The 24,624-nt window shown below is 49.5% G+C and overlaps 1 protein-coding gene across 1 annotated transcript in view; it reads left to right on the top strand.

The window, feature by feature from the left end:
- Positions 1-2,961: 2,961 nt before the first annotated feature.
- The window catches only part of KLHL29 (kelch like family member 29), a 240,826-nt gene continuing 219,163 nt past the window's right edge, over positions 2,962-24,624 (top strand). Inside the window, exon 1 of the mRNA XM_052648417.1 lies at positions 2,962-2,974. The gene's annotated coding sequence lies outside the window, so the exon portion shown is untranslated. The remainder of the gene's footprint in view (positions 2,975-24,624) is intronic.

The following is a 24,624-nucleotide window of genomic DNA, read 5'->3' as shown; positions in this document are numbered from 1 at the left end:
GTCTGATTTCCACAGCCTTGCTTCTAACTGTCTCTGAGAATGTATTCATTAGGGTCTTGACAGGAAACAGACACATCCAAATGTGTAATCTGAAGAGAGTTCAATGAAAGGGCTATTCACAAAGGTGTAAACACAGTGGGAAGAGGGCATAAAACAGGGCAATACCCCAGGGCTCATAATCAGGGCAAGGGGAGGGAGCTGTTACTGGAAGGCAGAGAGAGCTGTGTCCTCCTCAGCACCAGCCACCAGCCATGACCTTCAGCAGAAGGTCCCAGCCGTCTCATGAAGACTCTGCAAAGAAGAAGGAGAGAGGGCAAATAAACACCCAGGCCACCCCAACCCCGGGTCTCCTGCTGGTGTCTGCACTGGCTGAACATAACTGGAAGTCCCAGGGTCTCAGAGCTGGAGAGATGCTCTCCATGCTGACTGGGTGAGTCTCCCACGACACAGAAATGGATGGGGAGCTGACCTGGAGGAGCGGACAGAAGAAATACCCAGCACAGCCTGTGATGTCTAACGTCAGCTCATGCTAGGATCTTTTCAGAAGCACATTAGGGAACAGTGCCAGAGAACTCCACTCTGCATGTGGTTTATTTTTGTTCAGAACTTTATTTCAGTTATCTCCTCTAGAAGTTGGCCTCTGGGGACCACAAAGGAGGAAGGAAGAGGCCATTGTCACAGAACAGTGTAGACAGCCCTGCTGGCTCGCCCCTTGAACTGCCCCTCAGCTCCTGTCTGCCGTATCCATCTGGCACAGCCCAGAGAGTCGAGCCGTCTGAGATGGAGAGAAGGGAAGCCAATTAACCTGACATTGGCAACCAAGAGTTTGTGTCAAGAGTGAGAGCTCTTTCTAAAGCTTGGTGGCCAGCGTCTTGGGTTTTCGGTTAGTAGGCTTTACAGTGGCTCAGCAGTAAAGAATCCACCTGCCAATGCAGGAGATGTGACTTCGATGCCTGGGTGGGGAAGATCCTCTGCAGAAGAAAGTGGCAACCCGTTCCGGTATTCTTGCCTAGGAAATCCCATGGACAGAAGAGCCTGGCAGGTTACAGTCCATGGGGTCGCAAGAGTCAGACACGACTTAGCAACTAAACCGCCCCCACTCTTCCAGTGGCCTGCAAGGCCCCACACAAACTGAATTCTCACCTTTCCAGCTTAATGTCCTATGTGGCTGTCCCATGTCCAGCCACAGTGGAGGGTCCTTGCAGATCCAGGAACACGAGTCACTGATTCTTCCTCTGCTCTGAATGCTCCCCTTCCCTGGACACCTGCACGGCCCATAGCTGCGTCACTTTCCAGCATGCTCAAATGTCATACTCTCACGGGGCCTGTTGCCCCAACCACCCTCTCTAATCTGTACCACACCCTGCACTCATCTCTTGCTCCACTTCTTCTCTAACAGATAGTCCTGACTGCCTTCTAATTTACTGTACAATTTGTACTTATTTCTTAAGCTTATTGCTTATTCTGTGTTTCCATCCACTAGAAGATGAGCTCCAGGAGGACAGGATTTTTTTCTTCTGTTTCTTTGTATTCCTAGTGCCTAGACACTGCCTGACGCATAACAGGGACTCCATTATGTACTGAATGAATGAATGGGTAAATAAATGAATGAGATCCTCAAGGATCTTAAAATGGACTGACCGCTGTCCCCTAGTCCTCTCTCTTCCCCAACACATATCTGCCAACGATCTTTCCCAGAAATACATCGATCGTTTGTTGTCACCAGTACTGTCCATACTTTGTGGCCAAAGTGTTCGATTTAACCGTGAGCTTCACGGAAGCTTGGTAGAGGAAATGTGTTCACGGCTTTGGCTCCATGTCAGAGTTTAATGGTGACCTTGGCTTACTTTGCTTCCCTACAGAGGTTATTTCTTAATCATAAAGGGAACACACTATCCTTAGAAAAAATACTATTTTTGCCACTTTCAGCTTTAAAGTGGCTATTCAATATGGCCCACATGTCTGTCCACAGCAGCTGAAAAAGCTTAAGGTGAGAGGCTCAGAGAAAGACCCATTGTGTCATTGGAGCGAAGCGCATCGTAAGATGAAATTAGTTTACAATAACTTATTTACCTGTCCACATCCTTCATATCACATTAAAGCTTTGCCCAGCTAGCCAGGACTCTGGAGTGCTAAGAGGAAAAGGGAAAATCAATTGATAATGATATATTCAATTTAGAAAAATATATTGATCCCCAGTAATGACAGTTGTGCATTTATTGCAGTGGAGGGTGATGTTGCCTGTCGTGAAGATGGTATTCACATATATTATATTTGAAAGAGGAAACTAGGAATACCCTGGCTCCCCTTAATAGATAGTCTCTTTCTATGAGGTATTAATCTATCTATTTCATAAAAACCTTCTCTTCCGGGAACCCATCGTTTGCGTCCTCAAGGTCTTCTAGTCTATTGTCTAAAAGTAATGGTATGTTTTGGTGATTCTCAAGTCTGTGTCCTGTTCTCTTTTCAGCATTAAATTAAAGATGTACATTTTTTATTTTTTCCCATCTCTGGAATTTCTTGGTTTGGATTAGATGGAAAGGAACGCCATGATTCTCATTGTTATTGAGTGATTATGGCTTTGCTGTGGGGATTAGAGCTTTGTGCATTGGGGAGTGGGGAACTGAGATCTCGTATCTGCCCCCTGGGGTTCTCTGCTACCCACTCAGACCCCCTTATTTTGGTGGCCAGGGCAGAGTTTGGGCATGGCCTGTGCGTGGTCATCCACACCAGAAAATCCAAGGTAGGGACAAGCTCCCATTTAGGGTGGGGACCACCTAAGATGCTGGAATTCCAAAAAGAGCTTTTCAAAAAAGATGCTATCTTTTCCCCACCGCACCCTCACTCTTCTCTTGTCTCTTTTTAGACGGCCTGGCCTCCTGGTGATGCTCACGTTGTGCTAAGTGTTGGTGGCCATCGAGGATTTTGCATCCTGGGGACGAATCCTGAGCTTGCCAGAGACGGACGGTGCAAGGTAGGTCAGCTCACCTAAAAGTCAGAAAGACTTTTCTCTGACAGTGATTACTTCAGGGAAGTGAGGTATAATAGGTGTAGCTGGTCCTCTTGCCATATTGTTCATGAGATTTTTACCACAGACCTGAGATTCACTGGTACCCAGAGCCAAGCTTAGCCCTCCGGGGCCCCACCCTTCTGGAATCAATGCACAAGCATGACTGGCACTCTTGATCACTCACTTGGGGCTCTGGCCCTGTAGGAATTTGGGTCTGGGGGCAGCCAGCAGCTACATGACTCTTAAGCTCCTCAAAAATTGTAATTCTTCCTTTATAATTTAACTTTCTCTTGTTATTAAAATAGTATTGTTAAGTTTCATTAAAATAGTATTGATATTGTTAATATTAAAATAAACAATATTATAGTATTTGCTCATTGTAAAAATATTTTTAAAGATAGCACCTAAAATTATATAAATTATTTATAACCGTAGTCCTGAGAAATAACCATTTCAGTGTCCCTTTCCTGGCTGTTTTCCTTTACATAGAGGGAACACACACACATGTACACACACAGATGAGGTCGCATGGTGTGTACTACTTGGTAACTTATTATGTCTACTTCACAGTCTGTCCCAGGTACCTTTCCAAGCCACTAAATACAATTCTATAACATCTTTTTTTGGGGGGCCACGCCCTGAGGCATGTGGGATTCTAGTTCCCTGACCAGGGATCAAACCTGCATCCCCTGCATTGGAAGAATGGAGTTCCAACCGCTGGACCACCTGGGAAGTCCCTCTGGCATTTGTAAAGGCTTCATATCATATGGCTATAATAAGCTATAAAGTTTACTTGTATGTGTGTTATTTGCTCAGTCGTGTCCAACTCTTTGTGACCCCATGGATTGTAGCCCACCAGGCTTCTCTGTCCATGGGATTCTCCAGGCAAGAAAACTGGAATGGGTAGCCATTCCCTTCTCCAGCACATCTTTCTGACCCAGGGATCAAACCGGGGTCTCCCACATTACAGGCAGATTCTTCACCATCTGAGCCACCAGGGAAAGCCCCACAGCTTATTTAACCATTGCCTTAATAATGGAAATTTAGTGCATTTTTGATACATCGCTCTTACCAATAACACTACAACAAACATTTTTGCGTATGTGTCTTTACATAGTCATTTGATTATTTTCTTGGATTAAACTTATAGAGCTCAGGCTTAAAGTTTTGATTCAGGAGCCTCCAACCTAGATGGTGAAGACCAAGCAGTCGGGGGAGTTTGGGTGGGGGTGGGGCGGTTCCCAGAATAATGAAGGTGGGAGCTGGGGGCACAGGCAGTGGGATTCAGGCCTGTTGAGGCTGAATGGCCTAGGCTAGCACGTCTCAATGACACTCGAGCCTTTAGAGGTCCAGGGGCCAGTGTCACCCAGCATCACTCCTGGGGCCTGGTGCTGGGGAGCTCAGGTGTGTGCTCTCCACAGGACCACGCCCTGGTGCCCACTGACCAAGAGCCTTAGGGCCTCTGCCTGGGGCCAGCCTGGAGCCTGAACCCCAGCTTCCTTCCACATCAGGGGCCTTGGCAGCAGACCAGCCAGCTTCCTCCATGTCCCCATTGTCCACTGGTCAGAGAGCTTTCTCTCTGGACTCAGAGGCAGTGGGGCTGGGGTGCCTTCCGCTCCCAGGGCCCTCACAAACAGAAGGGATCCCAGGGTGCAGCAGCCATGGCAGTCAGCAGGAAGCTGGAGGGGGCTCCAGGCCAGGCCTGAATCGGCTGCTGAAACAGAAGAAACATCCAAGTGCATCCAGCTGCCACCCAGCGCCCCAGTAAGGGTGGCCAGCGGGGGCAGATGGGCTCCTGACCTTGAGAGCTGTTCTCAGAGCACCACTAGCTGGCTGGACAGTTATCCGGCTACTTATCCTGGACAATAGGAAACGCTTTGCTTCTGCAACTGCCGGGCCAGAGAGGAGAGTTGGAAAACTAGCTTCAGTCGGAAAACTGAGCCTGTTGGAGCAGTGGTAAAGGACCCACCTGCCAATGCAGGAGACGCAAGTTCAATGTCTGGGTTGGGAAGATCTCCCGGAGAAGGAAATGGCAACCCACTCCAGTATTCTTGCCTGGAAAATGTCATGGACAGAGGAGCATGGTGGGCTCCAGTCCACAGGATTACAAAGAGTCAACACAACTTAAGGACCAAACAACGAGAACAACAAGCTTGGATTTGGTGACCACGGCTTTCAGTGTTTGAGAAAAGATTCAGGAGATGCTCTTCACTGAAGTCAGCCTTCCAAGAATATGTCTTCAAGGTCTAGGGTGAGTGTGGGTGGCAGAGAGGGGACAGAGAGACCCAGGCAATGGTTCTGATGGCCCTTATCTGGGAGTCTTCTCCTCCCCACCTCTGTTGCACACGGCTCTTATTCATCCCAGCCTTGGAGAAGCCCGTATTTTAAGACTGGGAGGGCACTGAAGGTGACCTCACCAGGCATATCTGATAGGATACACTCCTTGTGGGCCTCACATCTCTGTACCCACTGTGAATGCCTGGAGATCTTCCCCACCACCTGGCCAGCCCTGGAGGATGGGAATCACATTGATTCTCTCTGTGTTCTCTTCCCCCATCCCACCTAGTGCCTGCTGGGCTTTCAATAAATATTCACCGTACACTCAGTCATAACCATTCCTTGGAGCACCACCTCAGCAAGTGGCCCCGTGCTGGGCTGTCCATTTCCTTCACATGCGGGACTCCCACTGGTTCCCAAGAAGACAGGAAGTTTCCGTGGCCCACTTTGGCCCCTTGGTGACCAGTGGTAGAACCATCACCTTCCTGTGGAAACTGGATCAGATTGCTTTGCTCTGTGTTTCCTGCTACAAAGCAGCGTCTGCTCAGATAAAGAACGTGAAGGGCTGCTCTCTGCTTGGCAGTGGTTTGATGAGAATCCTCTGTGTAACCAAGAGGATGGTACCAGAACCAGCCAGCGGGAGGGAGATCTGAGGCCAGCACTGCAGTGTGTGATCCTGGCTGCGGCAAGTTGAGGGTCAAGCTAAGGACCCAGTTTGTGTAAGACTGAGGGTTGAGCCAAGAATGGCATTAATAGACACCTAGGCAGAGCCGATCAGGGGGTAGGAACGCCCCTGAGTAGCATCCCCAGGCCCCATCCTGGGACTCTCAGTGCTGCCCACCCAGGCCCCAAGTCCCTCTGTAAGCCCGGCATCCTGGGAGGACATTGCAAATGTCCCCAGGGCTAACGAGACCTGGAGTTGTTCCAGAGAGGACACCATATGTTGCGCCCTGGACTTTTGCACTCACAGCAGCTTCGCCTTGCAAAGCCATCCCAAAGGTGCCCTTGCTGACCACACGCATCCTCTCCTTCCTTCACTCCCTTGCTCCGCACAGCCTCTCTTCTATGGATCCCCAGTCCCTCCTCCCTCCTTCCCTTACTCATCCATCCCCTTTTGGTTTCCACCCTGAACCAACGGGCTGGGGCACAGATCCTTCAGTGGAGCCTTAGCCAAATCCTGAGCCCTGGCCGGGCATCCTTCATGCATCACTGGCCCATTCCCGGCCTGGTCCCTGCAGCTGATCCCTTCCTTCCCTCTTGTCCTCAAGACCTCCTGCCCACCCTGGACTCCTCAGTCAGAGTCCTTTTCGTTTCATGGAGAAATGGAGCCTCCCACCTTTAGCTTGGGCAGGCTGTATCTCCCTGTCTTTCTGGCCACTCCAGACCGTCTTTCCTTCTGCCTGTAAACGAGGGTGTTTGGGCTGCTGCGTTTTCCTCAGCTTTCCTGTCTCTCAGTGGCCCCCCTACCGTCTCTGCTTTGGCTGTCCCCGGGGCTTGATTCTCAGGAAACATCTCTGTCCCAAGTTCCTGACCTCGTCTTTGTAGTTCTGAGAATCCATTACCCACCTGTCTGATTGCATCACAGACTCGGCCTGGCCAAGAGAAGCCACCTCACGGCTATGAAGCATCGCCTCTCCCTCAGCTCTCTGTGAACCTCTGTCTCCTTTGCCTTGAGCCTCTCATCCTCCTTTCTGGACCATGAGCTTCTAGAGGACAGGGATCATTTTCTTATCTCCCTGTTATGACATCAGATGATGTTATTCAGTTCAGAGATCACAAGACTGCAGGACAGAGTGACCTCACAGACAGTGTATTAGATGGGACCCTGGAAGGAGAGACCACTGGGCTCTCATCCCAAACCCACCACTAGCTCCTGACAAGCCCCATGCAACTTTCTGGAGGGCATGGCTTCCCACTCCAGTAGACTTGTCTGGAGAATTCCATGGAGAGAGGAGCCTGGTGGGCTACAGTCCACAGAGTCACAAAGAGTTGGACACAACTAAGTGACTAATACACACAGGCTGTCACAAGACCCTTTTTCCTATGGAGCATATGGATATGCCCACATTTAGGATTTTGTGGCAGTCAATGTCCATCCTGTCACCATGACCCCTTGGCTAGGACCTTTGGGAGAAGTGTCTGATTTCAGCACAGACATATTTTACCGAGCCTTCATCGTAGTATCTCATACTGGATCATGTTGTAACACATCACCTCCTTGTTTGCCTTTTGCAAGTCTAAACCATGGCTTTCAAACCCAATGGCATATTAAAATCATCTAGGGAAATTTTTACAGGTCCGATATCCAGGCAGCACAATAGGTCAATTAGACCAAAATTTCTCAGGCTGAGACCCAGACATTCATATTCTTGTGACACACCCCAGGCCATTCCAGTACAAGGCCAAGGTCAGAGGCACCACTAAGCGCAGAGGCAAATCTGTGACCCACTTGTAGCAAATGCATGGGACTTCCTACATGTAGTTTCATGGAGGCAGCATGCCTTGCACCATTGCCTGCCCCTACACTTGTTTGTCTTACAGTATCCTTGTAAGTCTCCTTCAATCCTTTCTGAACTCAGTGAGGTGAAAACAAACAGAATAGAAAGCTTCCTGCTCTTCCCTGGCTGGGCCCTGGGCACAGCTCCTGCCTCATTGGACCTCCCAGGAAAGAGGATTGCAGACGCCCTCCCCTACCCACAAGTGCCAGGCTAGAACGTTTGATGCTGGTGATCCCACAGTGGGAATTGCAGCCAGTCTTCCTAGAGCTCTTCCTAGAGTTCTCCGGGGACTGACAGGGTCATCCACCAGAGCAGCACTGTGCCCAGGATGGTGGCTGCACCCTCTTTGTCTGCCCTCCTTGGCCTGTGAGACTCAGCCCCATGCTGAACCATTGACTATCATCAGCCAAAGGCAGGCAATGCCCCAGGAGTGGAAACCCCATTTCTGGAGCTGAGTTGTTGAGGAACAGAATGCACACAAGGGGTGCAGTTCCCCTTAGCTAATAGGGATGGGGCGGGGCACACACAGCAGTTTTCACTCCAGCTGCAAAACCTCGTTTGGCACCTGGGCCAGAAATAGCTTATCTGTAAAACTCAGAGTTTATTTTTGTGGCCAAGTTTGATTTTCCAGGCAACCTGTCTCCTTCCTTACATTGCACCTGCCCCAGAGACCAGGGCTGATGACTCACAGTTGTGAGTCTGTGCCCTACAGGAGGGCACCTGGCTGGGGGGGGCCTGGGAGTTGACACCCAGCCTGCACTCTGCCAGCTTCATTGTGTACTGTGAGGGCTTAGAGGGAGGGCACCTCTTACTGATTTGCAGGAAAATGCCAAATAGACTGGTAGTAGGCCCTGCCAGAGTCCTGCTATGGGAGAGAACCATGCACACGTTTGTCCAGTAACCATGGAAGGATGCTCCTGAATTTGTGGCTTCTCTTATTGACTGTCTCGTATATTCACAGGTCACTCAGAACTTTTCAGCTTTTATCTTCTAATCATAAATTCTGTGTGTCTGTGTGAGTGTGTCTTGCAACATGACAGACAGAGCCAGAAGCATTGAGGCTGTAGGAGGAATACCCAGCCTGTGGTAAAACAAATGGGTATTCCAACATCCATTCATTCATTCACTGAAGCACTCACTGGGAGCCACACTGTATATGGTTCAAGGCACAGGGTCCAGTGAGGTCAGACAAAAACCTGTCCTCAAGGAGCTGGCGGTCCAGTGGGGAGACCAGCAATAAATACTTTCATATAACATGTGACAAATACAACAAGAGGAATATAGACAGGAACTTACACAATGTGCAATGGAAGAACTCATTCAGTCAACAAATGTTTCTTAAGAGTGCCTGCTCTATGCCAGGTATTATTGCAGCATGGGGGATATACCAGTGATCATATGAGACCAAGTCCATGACCCAGAGCTCACGTTTGAGGCGATGAGACTACTCAGCCGCTAACTTACTCTGGTCAAACCACAGGCTTCCAAGAAGAGGACGCTTCAAGCTGGAAGTGTGTGTGTGTGTCTGTGTCTGTGTGTGAGTGAGTGCAGGCAGCATTTCAGGCAATAGGAACAGCTTCTGCAAAGGCCTGAAGGTATAAAAGGACAGGGGAGCCCAGAGCATAAGTGCTAAAGGTGACCTAAGAGGTGGGAGATGTGGCTGGAAAGGTAATTGGATCTCTGCCGTGATGGGCATTGAGTGCCATGCCAAGCCCCCAGGAGCCACCCTCTCAGACAATGGAAACACGGCTGAAGGCTCACAGAGCACTGGTTAGAGACCACTGTCGCAGCCAAGCTTCCTGTGCCCTCCCTGACCCCAAGACTCTTTGGCAGCCCTGTGCCCTGGGCAGCCGCTCCCGAGCCTCCCTTCATTAGAATACCCAAGGCTAAGGTCATATGACTTATTCTACTCTTCCCACAGCCCACTGCCTTCAGTTTGCAAAGTGTTTTCACATAATTTCATCTACTTGGTCATAAGGGAGACCCTAGGAGGTAGACAGAGAGTGATGATTGTTGCCATTGTTTATGCCGAGCAGCAGGCCGAGGCTCAGAGAAGGTCGGTGTCTTGCTCGAAGTCATACAGCCAATCAAAGCAGAGTAGGAACTGGAGTCCTTGTCTCTTGATTCCTAATCCAGAGCTCTTATCTCCACGTGAACTGCTACTCCATCGACTGAAACCTAAGAGCCCTGAGCAAGTGTCAATCTGCACCTGCCTGTCTTCCACAAACATTACTTGCCCACCTACTGTGTGTCAATCCAGCATCAAATAACCATCCTCTGGGCCTCAGTGTCATCCCACCCATGGTAACGCAAGAAGCCGAAAGACTACTGTCCAGGGCTCAGGCGTCACCCACCTTCATCAAGTTGAACAGTGAATGGAATTACCCCCCTGGCTGGAGACCACTCCACTCACTCACCGCGTCCTCTCATCCAGGCCACTCGGAGGCGCGCTCGTTACAGCTGCTGATGTGTTTTTGCCCTTCCTTGTAAGGGAGCTGGTTGCTAAAAGAATAGCGGAGACTTAAGCCTCATTCACAGAGCAGGAGCTTCCCTGTGTAAGACAGACGCAGCCTAGCAACCCTCACGGGCCGTCTTTTGATTTGTAGCAACTCATTTAGATAAAAGCATCTGGTCCGTGAGGTAGCAACAACAACGAAAAATCATTAAAAGCATGTTTCTGCTTTTACAAAGTAACCTAGTAACAGCACAGGAGGTAACAATTAACCCGGCCCCCCTCCTCCAGGTATACAGGCAGGTGCAGAAAATGGGGAAAAAGTCAGGACAGGGAGAGGGTGTATCCAGGATCCCTTCTCAGATCAATGCCCATGCTCACGGGTGTGACCAAGGCAGCCCCCGCCAGCCTGCCAGAGAGCCTCGTCCTCCCATTAGCACATACAGGAGCCATCCTGCTTCTCCAACCCAGAATAAACAGTGTGATTATTTATTTAGCACCAGTTCAGGGTTTCCTAAAATGCATTCAAAGTGCTCTGCACCTTGCACAGGTGAGCACAGATCTGCACTATTGGCTTTGGGAATCGGATAAAGGAAGTCTGACCCTGTACCAGATAGCCAAGCTCGCCTCCCATGACATCCACCCCGGAACCCATGTACACACGCACACACAGCCTCTGCTCCCATCCAGACAGAACTTGTGCTCCTAACTGACCCTGCTTCTGTGCACCGCATCTCCAGGCACTTGTCCTGCTAAGCCTGCATCTCCCAGCAGAGCCCCTCCCATCCCTACCTATCTCCCAGCAAAGTGCTCCCAGGCCACCCACTCCTGGGAAAAATTTTCTCTTCTCCTCTGATTTCCTGATGCTGTTCGTCTCCCTGGCACCCTTTGGTTCTTCTTGGATCAAGGGCAGTCCTTTCACTGTCCAGTGTGCTCAAGGCTCATCCCCAGACTGTGAGCTCGGAGCTGATCACATGCTAACGCTGTAAAAGGACTGATCACAAGAGGTCAACTCACACGGCCTCTGGGGTCCCTCAGCCCCTCTGTCTCCCTTCCATCACAGAACCCTCTCACCTGGCACCTGACTGTTTTCTTGTCTGCTCTGGGAGACAGCTAGGAGTCCCCTGGGGCCAGGGGACTGGGTCTCAGTCCCTAGGTCTCTCCTCAAAGCCTGACCCAAAGAAGGCTCTGGAATATTTATAGGATGAGTCAGTGGCATGTGTGCCTCCCTCAGAAGACTCTCTTAACCTGCTCACCGGCTCAGGATCCTGCCACGCCCATCAGAGCAGCTCCCATCACCCACCTCAGAGCGGCGAAGGCCATGCACTGACCAACACTTCCAAGGCCACTGTCCCTGGGGACACCATGCACCCCCAGGCCAGAGTTCATCTTTCTGCTGTTTCAAGCTCAGTCCCCAGTCCAAGAGAAAGACAGGTTCCCTGGACCCTGCATAAACACAGGGTCTCAGTATTCTCAATTTAACATTTAAAACATTTTTGGTAAAGCGTGTCCCATATTCAAAATGACCTCACAGCATTCATTCGTTCGTTCATTCATTTAGGGATAGCTCAGTTGGTAAAGAATCCACCCACAATGCAGGAAAACCCAGTTCGATTCCTGGGTTGGGAAGATTCACTGGAGAAGGGATGGGCTACCCACCCCAGTATTCTGGCCTGGAGAATTCCATGGACTGTATAGTCCATAGGGTCGCAAAGAGTCAGACAACTGAGCCACTTTCACTTTCACAATAGTAAGCAGTGTGGTATAGCAGTCAAGTGCACAGACAGTGGAAGCAGACTGCCTGGATCCTAATCCCAGCCCTGCCCTCACCAGCTGTGTGACTTCAGCACATTATTGAACCTCCTCATGCCTGTTTCTTCACCTGAGGATTGTAATCCTTATTATGAATACACATATCTGATTTGTTTTGTTGTTGTTTAGTCCTAAGTCGTGTCTGACTCTTTGCCACCCCATGGACTGCAGCCACCAGGCTCCTCTGTCCAGGGGATGACCCAGGCAAGAATACTGGAGTGAATTGCCATTTCCTTCTCCAGGGGATCTTCCCAAACCAGGGATCAAACCTGGGTCTCTGCATTGGCAGGTGGATTCTTTACCCCTGAGCCATCAGGAAAATCACCTACCTCACAGGGTTCATGTAATAGATAATAGCTGATTAAACAGTACCACACCTAGACTAACTCATGAAACAGTTTAATGCAAGGACTTGCTATTATTAGCCTAAGGGCCAGGACCCTGGCTGAGTCAGGGACTTAATTCATACTCTCTTCAGGACCAAATGCACCTTCAGCGAAGGTGTTGGACAGTATAGTCCACCCCTGCTCCCACCCCCATGTTGGTCACCCTGTGGCCTTTGCTTGCTGGATACACCCAGTCAGCATGGGACTTCTGTTCCCAGGGAGGTGGCCCTCCTTAGCCCACAGGGATCCCAGTCAGCCACTAGAGATATAAACCGATTCTCCAAGGCAACAGCAGACATCCTGGGGTCCCTCCTGCCCACTGCTGGTGGGGGATCCCCCAGCCCCCATCACAGAGGACTTGAACTCCTGCTCAGCTCACAGCTGCCCCATCGGCCCAAACCCGGACAGTGGACGCCTGACCATCAGGCACTGGGGCCTGCCCCACCCAGGGCTGCCACTGGCCAGCTTCGGAACCAGGAAGCACTTCCCTGCCCCTCTGCGGATCTCAGTTTCTTTATCTGTGTCACGAGGCAGGTGGGTTCAAAACTGATCCCCGAGGGCCAATCAGGCAACATACCTAAGAGTGACACTCTGGCTGCGGCCGCATGGGGGCTTCGGGGACTCCACAATTAGCACTTGTGACAGCTTGTCCTTGGGGCATCTGTCATTAACAATTATGAAGTCATTATCTGGTAAATAATTCATAACCCGAGAGATGGGATAAGCCACCAATAAACAGTAATCCATTTAGAACCAAGCTTGGCAGGGGCACATGCGAGCGTGGAGACACGGCTCCCTCTCACCGCCCATGTCCTGCTGAGGAGCCCTCCCCCCATTCCCTCCCCTGGCTCATCAGGGTTTAGTCTCTGGAATAACAAGGATGAATATCAAGTGTTGACCAAAGGCCAAGGTCTATTTCTCCTCAAATCTTCCCAACAGCCCTGTGGACGGATGTGGGTACCATTTTTGTCCCCCTGTCCAGAGAGGTAAACTGAGTCTCAAAGGCCAAAGTGGGCGAATGGGGTGGTAGAGCTACCATCCTGGGCGTAGTGATGCTCTGGTGGACCTCTCCGTCAGCCCCCACAGGCCTCAGAGAACTCTTGGCAGAACTGGCTGCAGTTCCCCACTGCAGTGTCACCAGAACCGAGGGTGCTGGCCTGGCTTCTGTGGGTGGGGAGGGGAGCCTGCAGCTCTCTCTCCTGGGAGGTCAGGTGGGGCAGGAGCTGTGCCCAGGGCCCAGCCAGGGAAAAGCAGGACGCTTTCTGTTCTGTTTGTTTTCACCTTACTGAGTTCAGAAAGGATAGACAGTGACTTAAAAGGATACCGTAAGACAAACAAGTGGGGGCAGGCAATGGTGCAGGGTGCGCTGCCTCCATGAAACCACACCTAGGAGGTCCCATCCATTTGCTACAAGCGGGTCACAGATTTGCCTCCATGCTTGGTGGTGCCTCTGACCTTGGCCTCCTATTGGAATCACCAGGGGATCTCGGTGACTGATGTTAAGAGATCTCCCTTTTGCTCATCCCCAAAGAGTGCTTCCCTTGCATTCAGGCCCTTGTTCTGTATGGCTGCTACCTCCTCTCCCTCTGGCAGCTCCAACTTGAGACCCGCTGTACCAGGGAGGTCCCAGAAGCCCCCTCTTCTGGGCCGGCTCCCCAACCCCATCAGGACGAGACTTTCCGTGCAGGTTGTGGACCGAGTGACAGAAAACAGAGCTCTCGCTTAGGAAGTGGGAGGGGGAGTTCTTAGCCCAGGGCCGTCAAAGGAGTGAGAGAATTTGGCTTTTGTCACGAGGCAGAAAGCGTGGCATTTCCGTGGGCTCTGACAGATAGCCAGGGACAGCCTCCGACAGTTCTCAAGAAATGATGCTGTTAGGTGTGCGCTCACATGTAATTGGTCCTCTTGTTCTCGGTAAGCGGGAGCTTCGGGGCTGCTAAGAGATGCGCACAAAGGAGGCAGAGCCCGGGGACCTGCCGGTGAGCCTCATCCTCCAGTGAGCCCTGGGGATGGCTCAGCCCTCACACGAAAGCCTGCCCCCAGGTCTCCAGGGCAGGAAATTCCATCAGCTCCCAGAGTCCTTGCTCTGCTGGCTCCTGCAGACCTTTTTTTTATCTGACCTAAATCTCCCTTGCTGCACCTAAAGCCCATTTTCCTTTGTTTGGCTTTGAGTGGAAACAGAGAACAGCTAGAACCCAGATGCCTCCTCAGCTGGATAAATCAGAAGTCCTTCAAACCTCCTGTCACAAGGAAGTGTTCTCAGAACCCTGCCCTGTTGAATACCCCCGCTAAGTCTTGAGAGAACTGCTTGCACAGTGATGCACAAGATGAGGCTCCATTCCCGGAGGCCAGGGGCTTGGTAGTGGCAGAGCCCCTCCCCCTTCGGCACAACAGAGGGGACCCCTGAGGCTGCTGAGTGAACTGAATGAACGGAGGTGAGGGAGAGAAGCAGAGGGAAGATGGGCGAGCGTGCAAATGGATCAGCCCCACACAGTGAAAATTGCAAGGATGGAATCTGGCCAGGGAACTGGGGAAGCTTCCAGAAGGAGGTGATACCCACCCACATTAAATGCTGAAGGAGGGAAGGAGTCCGCTGGGAAGGAAGAGACTGGCTTTCAGGCGGGTTCTCCTGCCCTCCAAGTCCCTGGTTGGGGGTTGAAAGCGTAGTTCCCTTAGTTACATTCCTCTTTACATTGGTCACACGAAGCTTCCCTGCTGGCTCAGATGATAAAGCGTCTGCCTTCAATGTGGGAGACTCAGGTTTGATCCCTGGGTTGGGAAGATCCCCTGGTGAAGGAAATGGCAACCCACTCTGGTACCTTTGCCTGGAAAATCCCATGGACAGAGGAGCCTGGTAGGCTGCAGTCCATGGGGTTGCAAGAGTTGGACACGACTAAGCAACTTCACTTTCTTTCTTACTCCAGAGCTTAAGCAGACTTTCTCCAGCCTGCCTCAGCTGGTGGTGGGTCCAGATCCTCACAGAGTCCTTCACTTTTCAGTGAGCTTGCAGGCTGGGAATCAGGCCAGGCCCCCTGGACGCGGTCATCCATGCAAACACACACGTTCTGGAGCGGTTCTGTTGGCCTTGGCATCTCCTAGGCCTCTAGATTTCTGTCTCATTTTTGTGCCTTTTTACCTCTGAGAACAAGCCACCCCTACTTGTTCAGCTATTTTTCAGGCCATTGAATCCAGTTCCTGAAAGAGTTGGGTTCATAATTTTTTTTAAAAAAAAAATCAAATTTGATTGGAAAGCAGTGGGTCGCAGCTCAGTTCTGAGTTTAAAAACAGTGATGCTGAGTGTCCCTGACAGCACTTGGGCAGGGTGCAGTGAACGCAAGAGAAGAATTTTTATTTTTCCTAGGTCAGTGGAATTAAAACCTTTCTACTCTGTCAGATGAATGGAGAGAAACTGAATCCCTTTTTCCTAAGCAGTTATCTAACTGTGATCCTGAGATGTGAGCCAGGTCATTTGACTTTTTTTTCCCCCTACAAGCCCCCTAGAAACTATTCCCCCTCAATACAAAGAGACCAAAAAAATAAAAATAAAAATGCATTGATTGGATTTAAATAATGGAATTGCCATTAATATCTTCCATAAAAGATGATTGATTCTGACTTGGATTTATGGGAAGTTAGGAGTTGTAAAAGCAAACAGAGTGGTAGGCATTCAATGTTAATGTATTGCCGTCCCACCTCCATGTTGGTTACGTGGATGGACTCCTGGCCAAACCACCCCCATGCCAGCGGCTGGGTCATGGGGACCTCTGGAGGGTGGGGAAGGTTGCCTGGGCCCAGTCCAGTTCCCAGCTGAGCCCCCTAGGAAGCCAGGCTGCACCCTTCCTTCCTTCTTTCACGTTAAATTCTAAGATGATCTCTGCCTTTTTTGTCAAGAAGCTGTGGGTGAGACCAGCCACTCTCTGCATTGCCCTGCAAAATCCACTGCTCCTAATAGAACTGAGGACCCCCTGATGGCCCAGAAAGTCCCTCCCTCCCTATCCCTGCATTCCCGAGAGCTCCCACCCTTCTGCAGACACACTCCCAGCCCCTTGCAGGTTTGGGGGGGGTGGGGGTTATGAGACCCTGCAGCCTCTAGCTCTGCCATTCGCGGGCCAAGAGCTCAAGACCTTCAAGCTCAGGGACATGTGCGCTGGGGTGTCAGAAGGAGCTGCCCCAGTGACTCTTTGCTCCTGCTCGGAGAAGGTGGGGGGGAGGCCCAGGTCCTCCAGGAAAGTGGTGGCAGGGTCCCATGGAGCCTTGTTTGGAAGGTGATATGGTGTCAGCTGCATCAGGATGCTGAAGGCTCCCACTCGTGCCGGCATCCCACCTAGCCAGGCCATTAGAGCCCTTCTAATCCTCTCACTCTGCCTCTTTCATCCCCATCCAAACAGTTTGAAACCCTTATCACTCTCCTCCAGCCCTCAAGGTGCTATTGATCTCCTGTCCCTTGGCTATAAACTGGCATCTCCCAGACACGCCCCCAGAGTCTGTATCCCATGTCCCCCTGCCTTCCCCAGGATGACCTCAGATGCCGCAAGACCTCACAGCACTCATCTTTCCTCCAGCCCACTCCCCTTTCCATGTTCCCCACTTCCGGGAATAGCCACACTATCTACCCGGTCCCCAAGTCAGAAGTATGGGTGTACCCTCTCCCCATCACTCCCCACCCCCACGCCCAGGCGCTTAGCTCTGTCTCCTAACCCCTCCCCACCCATCCTTCCCTCCATCCCCGCTGCTTTTGACTTAGTTCAACAGGGCCTCACCACTTCCAACCTGCAGGACCCCATGATTTCCTGCCTCATTCTTGCCCCTCCTTCCTTCTTTGCCCCCTTCCAGTTCCTGCACACTGGCCTCCAGCATGATCCTCCAGGGTGTAAACTGCACCTCCAGTCTCCCCAGTCCATGTAGGATGAGTCCCAGACATCTCCCTCTGGAGCCCCCACCCCCATGCTAACACCACCACCATAATCACACTCTGGACTTTACACCACAGTGCCTTTTCCATGCCATTCCTTCTACCTGGAATGCTGTTCCCATTGCCCTGTCTGGACTTGCCCACCTAGACCTCCTCCCAAGGCAGAATCAGCCACTCTCTCCCTATGCTCACATGACATGCTGTTTATACCTTAAGTGCAGGAAAGGAAATGAACATTTAAGGGCCTTCTGTATCATACATGTTAAGGGCTGCCTGCCTTGCCCATCCTACCTTCTGGAAACATCTGTACCCACCCACAATCCCTCCTGCTGATAGCAGGTCATGCAACCCCAACCCTCCAGCCTCAGTTTCCTGGACGAGGGGCAGAGTTCTGAATTCAAGGGTATCCTTCCATCAGCTGGCCAGGACTGATTGTTCCTGACTTTTAAAAATTCACTAGACTAATAGGATCTCTCTCCAAAGAACCAGAGAGAGTTCCATCTGAGGCTGGGCACTTCAGCCAAATGATAATTTTGATGCAACACAAGAGCAGTTCTTCCAGAGCTCAATGCATGACTTGGTTCAGTCTCAAAGGCAGTGGTCTGAGGGTGGAAGGCAGGAAAAGGGAGATCATGGCTCAGGAGAAACAGAACCTTGAGCAAGAGACAGAGCTCATTGTGGCTGGCCTCTGAAGCTCTTCCTATTTTTGCCCACCTGTTGGCTCCCACAAAACCTCAAATAATCTCACAAGAGTCCTGCCTTTCACATGAGCTGGTGGGGGTGGCTTCTCTTTGGTCCTAGAATGTCTACTTTGGATGGCCTTGTCATAATCCTGCCAAGTAGATATTATTATGATTATTGTTCCTGCAGATGAGTGCATGGAGGCTCAAACATTTTAGGTAATGTACTCAATCAAGGTCAGGATGAGGAAGTGAGAGAGCTGAGAGGAGGGCCAGTCCTTCTCACGTATGGTAGCCCCGCTTCCCCAGCACTGGCCACCAGCTTCTCTCCCACTCAAAGCTATCTGTCAGCTCCTGGAAGTTAGGGGCTGGATCTCATTCGCCAGGGTGCCCCCACGCCCACCAGGGCTCCAGCACCATGCAGGCATCAAGGGTCTGGTGGGAATAATTTAATATCTGTACTGCCCAGGAGAAAAGCACAGGACTCTGAGCCCAAAAGCCAGAATTCATGTCCTGCCTCCCTCCACAATGGTTGTGTGATCTTGGGCAAATCACTTTCCTCCCTCCGGTGCCTGCAACAGTGAAGACAGTCTAAGGTGAACAGACAGACCTCATGTTGTGCTTTGCTTTATTGAGCTTTCCAAACACTGCATTTTTAACAAATTGAAGGTTTGTGGCAATGTCATGTCGAGCAAGGCGATAGCAGCACCATTTGTTCAAACAGCATTTGCTCACTTCGTGTCTCTGTCTAATGTTTTGGTCATTATCTCAATGTTTCACACTTTATCATATTTATTCTATTTGTTATGGCGATCTGTCACCCCTGATCTTTGACATGACTGTTGCAAAAAGACTATGACTCACTTAATGTTCAGATGACGATTAGCGTTTTTTAGCAATAAAGCATCTAAAAAAATTTTTATTGGAGTATAGCTGCTTTACAATATAGTGCTAGTTTTTGCTGTACAGCACAGTGAATCAACTCTCTTTTTTGTAATTAAGGTATGTGCCTTTTTTTTCTGATGTAATGCTATTGCACACTTAATAGACTACAATGTAATTCGAACATAACTTTTATATTCACTGGGAAACCAAAGAATCTGTGTGACTCGCTGTATTGAGATATTCACATTATCGTAGTGGTCTGGAACCAAACGTGAAATATCTCCAAGGTATTCCTATAATGGGACAGTTGGATGATTCTGGACGATTTCTTTTTTAAAAATTTACTTTGGGCTGTGTCCAGCTGTGGTCCTCTGGATCTTTTGTTCCAGCATACAGACTTCTCTCTAGTTGTGGCACGAAGGCTCAGTTCATCCTCGGCAAATGGGATCTTCCCTGACCAGGGATCGAACCTGAGTCCCCTGCATTGGCAGGCAGATACTTACCCAGTGGACCACCAGGGAAGTCCCTCTGGATGATTTCTGAGGGCCTTTCCGGCTCTGAAGTCCCATGGCCTTGTTATCTCTGCCCCGCCTACCTCACAGGAATGACGTAAAGTAGAACACTCCGCACACCTAGCCAGCTGGCTGTTCGGGCAACCTGTTCTTGCAAATAGTGCTGCCCTTTTCCACTCCATCCCCTGGAGGCCCCTCGCCTTTTCTTTCATTGCTTGCTGTTTGCAAGGGATTTGTGCCATGGCCACGTGGACCACAATTTTCACGAACCCCTGATAGCAGCTTTATCTAATGAGGATGAGATGCTTACACATATTTTCATTCTTTAAAAAAAATTGACTATTAATTTGTCAGAATTATTCATATTTTACTGATGATATTTTCCATGTATCTAATCAGGGAGCTCATGAATAGAAATGAAACTATTTAAATACAGAGATGGTGTACATTGTAAGAGCTTGTTTTCTCAAGCTGTTTCATAATGCAGTGAATACATTTATTTCTTCTAAAAACAGATTTTGTAACCATCAAAAAAAGTTTTTTAAATCTTTGATGAAATATGACTCTATTCATATTTATATGAAAAAATATGCTCAGTTGGTGTGAGTGGCATACATATGAGTGTGTTTGCACACATGTGTGTGTCTGAGATGTGTGCTCATTAAAAGTGTGTTTCCTTGTTTTCACCATGGGGATGGAAGATAGTTTTCAGTGACAAAAATGGAAAAACACGTTTGGATCAAATCTTTAGGATGGATGGATGATGGTGAAAGTGCAAATTGAAACGGGGCTGAATAACATTTGAGATAATTATTTGTACCATGTAGACTTTTAAACTGCTCAAAATTCCAGGAGCACTTACCTACATTGAAAGAGGCTTAGAATCATTAAACAAAGCCAGATATTAAATATACTACTGCTATCTCTCGAAACATTAGCAAGTAATGTAAAACACATGGCATCTACTCAATGGAAAATCTGAGAATACAAATTATAATAGTTGTCTTATAAGACCTCTGGGAAACTTGAACTAAATTGCTTAATTCCATTAATAACAAACTATTACTCTAGCTATTAAAGTAACATAAGGTAATAGAGATCATGTCAGGAGATTGCACTGAGGCTCTTTCTTCACCTAGCACAAATTTATTCAGGGGCATTGATAGATTTTAATTGACTATGGCAACTGAATAGCAACAAAGGAAATTGAATGTCTTTTGAAAAGCTCCACATTTTGTAGAAGCAAATAGCAACACCAAAGTGAGGATTTGGGGTTGCTGGGAGAGGCGAGAAGGACACCGGAGAACATCTGTACCAGAAATACTTGCCTGTGATTGCCAGAAGTTTCTCAGGAATAGGCATGTCACCAGCCCAAGTATCTTTTCAGCTCCTACAGTCCAAATTGAAACAAAACCAATCCATACTGCTGTAATCCACATGCTTTGTCATGGGGCACTCTTCTAAGATATAAGACTGGAGGGGCTGAAGGCTGCTGAGTCTTCTCTGGAGAGTTCTGAGCACAGAGTTAGTTTCAGCCTAAGGGACTGGAATGCTGTGAGTGACCCCTGATCCTGGGCCAGCAATGTTGTGACTGACCTGTCACCATGACCCTGAATGTGAGAACCACAAAAGACTCTCTCAGTTCCCATCAGGTCCAGGATAGAGTCTGGTGATCTGTCACCTACTTTTCTCTTCCACTTTTTACTTCTCATTGCCATTAGGATGTCATTCCTGCATCTCATACAGGTCTTGCTTTGCATGAAATTATTTTCTGTTATAAGTCAGCTCTGGCTGCCATAATGAAATACCACTGGCAGAGTACAACAGAAACTTTGTTTCTCACAGTTCTGGAGGCTGGAATTCCAAAATCAGAGTGTGTGCATACTCCAGGTCTGGTGAGGGCTCTCTTCCTTGGCTTGCAAAAGGCCTCCTTCTTGTCATGTCCTTATATGGCAGAGAGAGGGAGGGAGAACACTCAGGCTTTCACAAGTGTCTCTACTTGTAAGGACACTAATCCTAATGGATCAGGGCCCCACCCTTATGACTTCATTTAACCGTAATTCCATAAAACCTTTATTTCCAAATACAGTCACATTAGGGGGTAGGGCTTCAACATATGGATTTGAGAGGGACGCAATTCAGTCCATAGCATCTTGTTTCCTCATTTCATCTTGTCGGGCTAACCTCTTCTTCTCCACTCACCCCCCAGCCCCAAGTAGTGTCTTGGTGCTGCCTCAGTTCTCTGTTTGAAGGAAAACACATTTTTAAATGAAACTGTAAAAAGATGTGAGGGGCTCCTGGAAGCATCTTTGTGGTGGCATTCTAGGAGGTGGTAGAGAGGCCTAAGAGCAATAGAGGACTTGTCAGCAAGGTCACCGAGTGCCCCCCAGTCACCCCCTCACCATGCTTTTTTTAAACTGAAGTATAATTGATGTTCTAAGATCGTGGCATCCAGTCCCATCACTTCATGGCAAATAGATGGGAAAACAATGGAAACAGTGACAGACTTTATTTTTTTGAGCTCCAAAATCACTGCAGATGATGACTGCCGCCATGAAATTAAAAGACGCTTGCTCCTTGGAAGGAAAGTTATGACTAACCTAGACAGCATATTAAAAAGCAGAGACATTACTTTACCAACAAAGGTCAATCTAGTCAAAGCTATGGTTTTTCCAGGAGTCATGTATGGATGTGAGAGTTGGACTATAAAGAAAGCTGAGCACCAAAGAATTGATGCTTTTAAACTGTGGTGTTGGAGAAGACTCTTGGGAGTCCCTTGGACTGCAAGGAGATCCAACCAGTCCATCCTAATGGAAATCAGTCCTGAATATTCATTGGGAGGACTGATGTTGAAGCTGAAACTCCAATACTTTGGCAACCTGATGAGAAGAACCAACTCATTGGAAAAGACCCTGGTGCTAGGAAAGATGGAAGATGGGAGGAGAAGAACACAACAAAGGAGATGGTTGGATGGCATCACCAATGCTACGGACATGAGTTTGAGTAAACTCTGGGAGTTGGTGACGGACAGGGAGGCCTGGCACGCTGCAGTCCATGGAGTCACAAAGAGTCGGACATGACTAAGCGACTGAACTGAACTGATATTGATGTACACTAATATTAAAGTTACAGGTGTACAATATAGTGATTCATGATTTTAAAAGGTTATTCTCCATTTATGTGAGGTAAAAGTCGCTCAGTTGTGTCTGACTCTTTGCAACCCCAACGGACTACAGAGTCCATGGAATTCTGTAGGTGAGAATACTGGAGTGGCTAGCCTTTCCCCTCTCCAGGGGATCTTCCCCACCCAGGGATCAAACCTAGGTCTCCCGTATTGCAGGTGGATTCTTTACAAGCTGAGCCACACGGGACGCCCAAGAATACTGGAGTGGGTAGCTTACCCCTTTTCCAGCAGATCTTCCTGACCCAGGAATTGAACTAGGGTCTCCTGAATTGCAGGTGGATTCTTTACCACCTGAGCTATCAGCGAAGCCCATTCTCCATCTGCAGTTATTATAAAATATTGGCCACATTCCCCATGTTGTACAATACATCTTTGTTGCTTATTGTACGCCTAACTGTTTGTAGCTCTTAACCCCGTAGCCCCTCCCCTCCACCCCCTTACCATGTTTTTGCTGAATTGTGTCCAAATCATTGCACCGCCTGACCTGGGGCACACGATAATATCACTCCACAGGTGTTTGAAGCTGTGCCTTTTGATGCCTGGGCTTTCCCCAGGCTTTTGTGTATGTCCTGAACCTCACCCCACTTCAGCCTGCAGGATACTCATAATCTTCTCAGTGGCAGCAAGTAGAATGGTCAGCCCTGCTGCATCCACTTGGATCAGGGACATTCTCTGTCCCCCTGCCCATTGGTCCCAGCTTCTCTCCAGGGCATGAGAGGAGCGGTGGGGACTGACATGCTCCGCAGTATTCACTCTGTGTTCACAGCGCCAGTGAGGGGACCGGCCCTTCTCGGGTCCTGTCAGAGCCAGGCCCTGGGTGTGGTGCCCAGGAATGGGCACCAGTCCCGGCTGCGGGCTCCTGGCTCTCTGGCGCAGGGAGACTCTAATCCCACCGCAACTGCAGCACATGCTTCTGTTTGAAAACCTCCTTGGCAGGCAGGACCTCCTAATTTTTTCCACTTCTTGTGATTAGCGTTGCAGACTAATCCTAGCACCAGACTCAACACCAGCTGTTCTTCCCCCACTGCTTGTTTTCACTTATAAACCGAATCCTGGAGCCGCTGTCACATCGGCTGGCCCTGCTCCTCCTCCAGTCCGAGCTGCAGCCGGTCACCTGCGGCATGACCTCAGGGGCGTTACCTTTCTGCCTGGCCACCTGGGTCCTTCCCACAGCCCGGGCAGCACTGGCAGGTCCCAGAGGGCCAGCGAAGGCCACGCTCAGTCCCAGAGAGGCCTTTGCTCACCTGCCAAGATGGTTTGATACCAGCGGTTCCCAGAGTCAGGCTCATCTTAGAGATTTCATTTGGCATCCAGAGACATTAGACATCCCTGGGTACCACATACAATGTTTGATGCAATCAGAGAGATTCAAAATGGTGCTTGCAACATTTAGATAAGTTTTTATGACCTGACAGTAAAATGAACATACATGATCCCTCCTCTGAATGTATGAACTAAGATAGTGCCAGACTATTGAGATGACCTGTTTTCTCATACAGTTCTCTCTGCTGCTGTTGCTAAGTTGCTTCAGTCACGTCCGACTCTGTGCGACCCCATAGACGGCAGCCCACCAGGCTCCACTGTCCCTGGGATTCTCCAGGCAAGAACACTGGAGTGGGTTGCCATTTCCTTCTCCAATGCATGAAAATGAAAAGTGAAAGTGAAGTCGCTCAGTCATGTCCGACTCTTAGCGACCCCATGGACTGCAGCCTACCAGGCTCCTCCACCCATGGGATTCTCCAGGCAAGAGTACTGAAGTGGAGTGCCCTAGCACCCCTTAAATTTGGAAAAGTATCTCCAGGGAGAGCACCTCTCTCCTCCCCGCCACCACCTTGTCGCCATCCAGAGGACAGGGACTTCCCCTCAGGGAACCCTGAGTCTGTGGCAGTAGCACTGTCATCCTTCAGCAGGGACCTGGGCAGGAAGCAAGGACTCAGTGACTTCCAGCCCAGCAGCAGTGACCAGAGCTGTCCTGTAGAGTCCAGGGAGGGTGACCGGGCAGGATCTTATTCAGCTTTG

This window comes from Budorcas taxicolor, chromosome 11 (genome assembly GCF_023091745.1).
Source record: "Budorcas taxicolor isolate Tak-1 chromosome 11, Takin1.1, whole genome shotgun sequence".
In the NCBI taxonomy this organism is placed as follows: Eukaryota; Metazoa; Chordata; class Mammalia; order Artiodactyla; family Bovidae; genus Budorcas; species Budorcas taxicolor.
Note: the sequence above shows the minus strand (reverse complement) of the source record. Positions and strands in the feature narration are given on the sequence as shown.